The sequence below is a fragment of the Pinus tabuliformis genome, chromosome 3_1 (assembly GCF_031772625.1).
Source record: "Pinus tabuliformis cultivar Carrire ecotype Pingquan chromosome 3_1, CPIR1, whole genome shotgun sequence".
Taxonomy (NCBI): domain Eukaryota; kingdom Viridiplantae; phylum Streptophyta; class Pinopsida; order Pinales; family Pinaceae; genus Pinus; species Pinus tabuliformis.
This window is the reverse complement of record NC_142301.1, coordinates 309,069,786-309,077,284: the sequence shown is the minus strand read 5'-3', so window position 1 is coordinate 309,077,284 and position 7,499 is coordinate 309,069,786. Positions and strand designations below refer to the sequence as shown.

The window sequence follows — 7,499 nt, the reverse complement described above, 5'->3', positions numbered from 1 at the left end:
TCACAATCTGTAACTTCTTTCACAAAGCAGGGCGCCACAATGGATGGGAGAAAGAAGCCTTTGATATTGGCCAGCACCAATGGAGTTATTAATTCCGCCTTGCTTTCTGGAGAACATGATGGCACCATGGATGGATCTAAGAAATATGCAACAACAACAACAAAAACATTAGCAAAGAGGAAAAATGACTAATTTCGACTTTCTCCTCCATTAAGAAGAATTGGAACTGCCTTCCTCTAACAAAGATGGGGATGGCAGGTGCATTAGAAACACTTTGTGGACAAGCATATGGAGCAAAGCAATATCATTTGCTTGGGATTCAACTGCAGAGAGCAATTGTTGCTCTTTATTGTGTGAGCATACCAATTGCTGTGATATGGGCATATATGGGACACATTCTTGTAGCCCTTGGCCAAGACCCTCTAATATCTCTTGAAGCAGGGAACTTTGCAAGGTGGATGATTCCTAGCTTGTTTGCTACTGCGGCTCTTCAACCCCTTCTGAAATTTCTTCAATCACAAGGTGTTATCTTTCCAATGATGTTAAGCAGTTCAATAACTCTGTGTTTCCATGTTCCCGTTTGTTGGGTATTGGTGTTCAAAGTTGGATTAGGTAATAAAGGGGCTGCGCTTGCAAATAGCATTTCGAATTGGCTAAATGTGGCACTTCTACCAATTTATGTTAAATTTTCCCCTGCATGCAAGAAGACATGGACATCCTTCTCAAGGGAAGCTTTATATGACATTACAAACTTTCTTAAGCTTGCTATTCCATCTGCAGTAATGCTTTGCTTGGAATACTGGTCTTTTGAAATGCTTGTTCTCTTCTCCAGTTTGTTGCCTAAGCCTGAACTTGAGATATCAGTTCTCTCCATCTGTCTTAGCACTAATGCAGTTGCATATATGATCCCCTTTGGCGTGGGTGCTGCTGTAAGTACACGAGTTTCCAATGAACTAGGAGCTGGACGCTCACGCACTGCACAGTTATCAGTGTGTGTCGGGGTTTGTATGGCAGTCATTGAGGCTCTTATGATAGGATATATTTTATTCTCTATCAGAAATGTATGGGGCTATGCTTATAGCAATGAAGTAGAGGTAGTTGAATACATTTCAACCATGATGCCACTGCTTGTACCCTCAACATTTATGGATGTCATCCAAGGTGTTCTATCAGGTATTGCTAGAGGATGTGGATGGCAAACGTTGGGTGCCTATGCAAATCTTGGGGCATACTATGTGGTTGGCATGCCTATAGCTGTCATTTTGGCCTTTGTACTGCATGCTGGCGGCAGGGGACTTTGGCTTGGACTTATTCGTGGTATATTTGCACAAACGGTTTTACTGTCGATAATAACGTTTTGTATGAATTGGGAAGAGCAGGGAAAAAGGCAAGAGAAAGAGTTTATACATCACCATTGCCGAAGGTTACAAGTAATATAATAAAGGATGAGCAGTAAGTTATCGGCCTGCATGGTTGGAGTCCATTTTCAAACTCCCCTGCCATACAATTGAATGGTGGAGATCACCGGCTTTATATGGTTGATGCTGCGGAAAACACACGCAGTCCTAAGTGATTAAATGCCAAGTGTCAAGTGGTTTCTATAAAATTTGATTGCCACAAGGTCGACAATCTGGAGTTAGATTATAAGCATCATATGGTGGGCAGGGCAATGGTAATGGCGATTCGTGGAGTGCTCCCGTCTAATCTCAAGCATTCGGTGTTGCATGTGTAGCGCTCTTGAAAATATGCCATCTGTGTCTGGTGGCACCGTCATCGGAATGGTTGCTCCTAAAGGTGGATACAGAACTTAAATATGGTTCATATGAGAATCTTGCAGCGTTTTCATTTTCACCCTTTATTGTTCACTTTGAAGATAACCAACCATTTGCAGTCGACAAGGAGCTGGTGCGCTATGATGGTGCTGGTTTCGCAGACCAGAACTAAAGATACTCCAGAGGTCAAGATAAGCATGCAAATGCTGGAAAAGACGGATATTATGGTGGTTCATTTGGGCCACAAAATCATTAGGCAGTGAAGGTGTTTGCACATAGTGACAAAGGTTTACTGATTGATGAAAATAACAAATTGGCAGGGAAGCATAAAAAAAGTGGTAGAGACTATGGTCCCAAAAAGATGTTAAGCAATGGGATTAATCCAGAAAGGCAGAAATTGCAGCGCTCTGATTTGCACAGTCAGCTTAGGAATATTGCAGATAATTCCATTTAAGAAACAGAGTTTGAGAGGTTTCCTCCACTAGGGCAGAATTCACGAGGGAACAGAAGTAGACAGAAGGGCATTTCACAAATGACAAGCCGTGCAACAAGTGCATACATCCCTAATCTGTCTGCTAAACATGAAAATAATCACATTGTGGATTCCTCATCTGAAAATAGTGCCAAAGAGATGTTCCATTCAAATGCACTAATTACTTTACCTATGCCTGCAACTTATAAACATAGTTCATATAGTTCGATGCAGTCAAGGCCTAACACAGTTTCAAAGCAAGGGTTTCCTTCAAATGAGAAGGTTGGAAAATGAATGGGATAACCAGTGAAATATTGGAAAATTGGAAAAGCTTGTTGTATCATCTAGCTAAAGCATCAGGCTTTATGTACATTAAGTTTTCTTCGATGTCACTTTATGTTCTCGAGTTTATGTATTCTAAATTTATTCTTGTTACTCTCAATAGGAGATTGTCATTTCCAAGAAGATATGGGTGATTGAGTTTCTGGGAAAGCATGTATTTGGAATTCTAAGACTTCAGACCAAAACAAATCAGAAGCTCGAGAAGATTTATGTGCAGTTGGTCTATCTGTTGGAGGCTCATGTTACAGGGAATGGGATTCTGAATCTCAGCATAGCAAAGGTGAAGCTGAAGAATGGCAACAACAGATATACAATTTTGTAAGAAGTTTAAAGGAAGACTGTGTTTTTTTTTAATCACACAGCAGTTTCGTAGCGCGCTACGAAACTGCTGTAGGTGATGTTTCCAATGCAAAATGAACAGTTTGACCGGGAATGTTAGAGGAGAGACACCTGTACATCAAGGCAGAATACAACTCATCTGGAGACATGGTATGGTATTTGGTAGCAGCATTCAAAGTTATTAAAGAGTTGGGAGCATACTTCTACATTTTCGGAAAGTGCTGGGAGACAGAGACCGTTAAGATAGGAGCATCTCTTCTGGTCAATTAATGAGCCATCAGCGCTCTTAAGCATCCTAAATCAGCATCCATTGCACCTGTAGCTCAGCCATATCAGATTAATTGGAGGAGGACAGCTGTCAAAGCATTCAAGAAAGCATCAAGTCTACGAGGAGAAAAGAATTATTGTTTTAGTTTGATTAGGACTTTATGTAATTATAGTTTAGCATGTATGTAATTAATGCAGTTAGTTAAAGGCATGTAGGAGTAGTTAATAGGAGATTCGAACTCATTCTAGAGGGAGGAAATGTATTCCTATATATGGTGAAAATTAGAATGTAATAGTTGTTGGACTGTATATACAAAAACAGAGTTTTTTTGAGCATATGTAAAGACTGTTACAGTAATGGTAAAACAGGTTGTTTCTTCTCAAGATTCTCAATGGATCACTGTGTTCAAATGTGATGATGGTTTAGTTTCTTAATGTTCTTTTTACAGCCTTGTTATAGCACAATCCCTCAGAATTCATATTATATGCTCTGACTTCCTGTGTGTTTGGCAAGCTGTGGGTTTTGGTGAAGCATGTTTGAACATCACTCAGAATTCATTTTTAATGCTCTGACTTCCTGTATGTTTAGCAAGCTTTGATTTAGGTAAATTATGTTTGAATATCTGATGATGCAAAGAGCCTTGACTTCCATGAGATGACTGTGATTTTGTTTATTAACTGTGAGAGACTCCATAGCCCAATGAAGACTAATTTGATGTATGTCCAGCCAGCTATATTTTTATAAATGTGTTCAAGGTATGCATGCATAGATTTCTCAGGAATTCATGGTTTTCCAAACCATTTTCCCAAGGATGAATATTTTCTAAGGAATGGTCCAAAATTTAACGGTGAAGACTTGAGTTTAACGTTGGAGCATATCTCAGATTTTTGTTATTTTGCTGAGGTTCTTAGAATTAAACATGAGGATGTTTGCATAAGGTTATTTTATGATTCATTCCAAGGGAAATGCAAACAGTGGGTTGAATGCTTGCCTGCCAAGTCCATTAAGTCATTGCCAGACTTTTGGCTTATGTTCTTGGAGGAATGGATAGATAGGTCAGAGGTGGAAGTAAACTCTCCTTCAGTTGAAGGTTTTAAACAGTGGAATGAGGATCATAATAAAGAAGAAACAAATGAATCTTTTTCTTTGTCCCTGTCCTCATATCTGAAATCTTTTGACTGCAAGTCAGAGGATAAGATGAAATTTTTTGATGAATTTGCCAAAGACATTGAGAAAGAAATTGAAGGTTTAGAAGGACAAATTCAGGCATACAATTTTCATGATCATGATCATTATTCCCAGAAATTTTTTATGACTGAACGCAAGGAGACTATGCTGGTTCCCCTCTCTTTTACGATTGAGGAACTGAACACTGTGGTTGAAGATCAGTTTGCACAGCTGGAAAGTGTCGTGGAAGGACAAGCTGATCATGTGTTCTGGGATCCTGTAGCTGATTATATGGAAGAGTTTTGCTCTCCAGTGTTTCAGTTTACCTATGAAGATCGGAGAGTACTTCAGTGGCAGCGGTCTTTACACTATCACATTGGATCTGAAATCCGATACAGTCAGATAAAAGTTCAGTGGCAGCGGTTATTACACTATCACATTGACCCTGAACTCCAGGACAGTCAAAGAAATCAAATATCAGATGAGGTTAATGATTGGCTGCATTGGAAATTTCATATTGATTGAGCTGAAGAAGTTGAAATGGTTAGGGTAGGTAGGTAGGTAATTGCAAATAAGCTCAAGGTTGGCTGAGCATTTATTTTTCAAGTAGATATAGTTTTCTTTCTCCTACAGTCATGCTTGTCAAGCAAATTTTAGTTTGTCAAAAATGGATAAGGCACTGGAGCTGCATGTTCTTAGTGTACCACAAGGGCACACTATCCCAAGTGGAGCCACTGTTATCACTGAAAATGCTGTAGTAAAAAATTTTTAGCCTGGCTTAAAGAGTGGGTGTTTTCGCAGCGCCTGAATTATTTTTAGCAGTTTCGCAGCGCTACCTGTTTGCGTGGTTTCGTAGCGTGCTACGAAACTGGGGATTTGTTTGAGTTTTCAGTGAAGGTCCAAATCCTAGCATGCTTATTGTACAGAGTTCTACTTCCCTCCAGGAATGTTGATGAGAGCAGTGGCAGTATGTTCAAGGAGACACCTTATGATGATGCAGCTATTGTAGGATTGCCATCAAATACATTAAGGGAGTTATCTCTGAATTCTGGCTCATGGGTGATTGTGAAAGATGTACATACTAATGTGGGAGACTTGCAGGAGATTTTGTGTTGAATCCTCTAGACAAAGAATCTATTAAATTTTATAAGTCATAGAGTGTTTGATATTTGGGATTGTCTTTTCACAATCTGTAACTTCTTTCACAAAGCAGGGCGCCACAATGGATGGGAGAAAGAAGCCTTTGATATTGGCTAGCACCAATGGAGTTATTAATTCCGCCTTGCTTTCTGGAGAACATGATGGCACCATGGATGGATCTAAGAAATATGCAACAACAACAACAAAAACATTAGCAAAGAGGAAAAATGACTAATTTCGACTTTCTCCTCCATTAAGAAGAATTGGAACTGCCTTCCTCTAACAAAGATGGGGATGGCAGGTGCATTAGAAACACTTTGTGGACAAGCATATGGAGCAAAGCAATATCATTTGCTTGGGATTCAACTGCAGAGAGCAATTGTTGCTCTTTATTGTGTGAGCATACCAATTGCTGTGATATGGGCATATATGGGACACATTCTTGTAGCCCTTGGCCAAGACCCTCTAATATCTCTTGAAGCAGGGAACTTTGCAAGGTGGATGATTCCTAGCTTGTTTGCTACTGCGGCTCTTCAACCCCTTCTGAAATTTCTTCAATCACAAGGTGTTATCTTTCCAATGATGTTAAGCAGTTCAATAACTCTGTGTTTCCATGTTCCCGTTTGTTGGGTATTGGTGTTCAAAGTTGGATTAGGTAATAAAGGGGCTGCGCTTGCAAATAGCATTTCCAATTGGCTAAATGTGGCACTTCTACCAATTTATGTTAAATTTTCCCCTGCATGCAAGAAGACATGGACATCCTTCTCAAGGGAAGCTTTATATGACATTACAAACTTTCTTAAGCTTGCTATTCCATCTGCAGTAATGCTTTGCTTGGAATACTGGTCTTTTGAAATGCTTGTTCTCTTCTCCAGTTTGTTGCCTAAGCCTGAACTTGAGATATCAGTTCTCTCCATCTGTCTTAGCACTGATGCAGTTGCATATATGATCCCCTTTGGCGTGGGTGCTGCTGTAAGTACACGAGTTTCCAATGAACTAGGAGCTGGACACTCACGCACTGCACAGTTATCAGTGTGTGTCGGGGTTTGTATGGCAGTCATTGAGGCTCTTATGATAGGATATATTTTATTCTCTATCAGAAATGTATGGGGGTATGCTTATAGAAATGAAGTAGAGGTAGTTGAATACATTTCAACCATGATGCCACTGCTTGTACCCTCAACATTTATGGATGTCATCCAAGGTGTTCTATCAGGTATTGCTAGAGGATGTGGATGGCAAACGTTGGGTGCCTATGCAAATCTTGGGGCATACTATGTGGTTGGCATGCCTATAGCTGTCATTTTGGCCTTTGTACTGCATGCTGGCGGCAGGGGACTTTGGCTTGGACTTATTCGTGGTATATTTGCACAAACGGTTTTACTGTCGATAATAACGTTTTGTATGAATTGGGAAGAGCAGGGAAAAAGGCAAGAGAAAGAGTTTATACATCACCATTGCCGAAGGTTACAAGTAATATAATAAAGGATGAGCAGTAAGTTATCGGCCTGCATGGTTGGAGTCCATTTTCAAACTCCCCTGCCATACAATTGAATGGTGGAGATCATCGGCTTTATATGGTTGATGCTGCGGAAAACACACGCAGTCCTAAGTGATTAAATGCCAAGTGTCAAGTGGTTTCTATAAAATTTGATTGCCACAAGGTCGACAATCTGGAGTTAGATTATAAGCATCATATGGTGGGCAGGGCAATGGTAATGGCGATTCGTGGAGTGCTCCCGTCTAATCTCAAGCATTCGGTGTTGCATGTGTAGCGCTCTTGAAAATATGCCATCTGTGTCTGGCGGCACCGTCATCGGAATGGTTGCTCCTAAAGGTGGATACAGAACTTAAATATGGTTCATATGAGAATCTTGCAGCGTTTTCATTTTCACCCTTTATTGTTCACTTTGAAGATAACCAACCATTTGCAGTCGACAAGGAGCTGGTGCGCTATGATGGTGCTGGTTTCGCAGACCAGAACTAAAGATACTCCAGA

At 40.2% G+C, this 7,499-nt stretch overlaps 2 pseudogenes; both read left to right on the top strand.

Moving 5' to 3' along the window:
* The first annotated feature begins 245 nt into the window (after positions 1 to 245).
* LOC149187021 (protein DETOXIFICATION 16 pseudogene) lies at positions 246 to 1,456 on the top strand (annotated as a pseudogene).
* Positions 1,457 to 5,788: 4,332 nt separating this feature from the next.
* Positions 5,789 to 6,999, top strand: LOC149187020 (protein DETOXIFICATION 16 pseudogene; annotated as a pseudogene).
* The last annotated feature ends 500 nt before the right edge of the window (positions 7,000 to 7,499 follow it).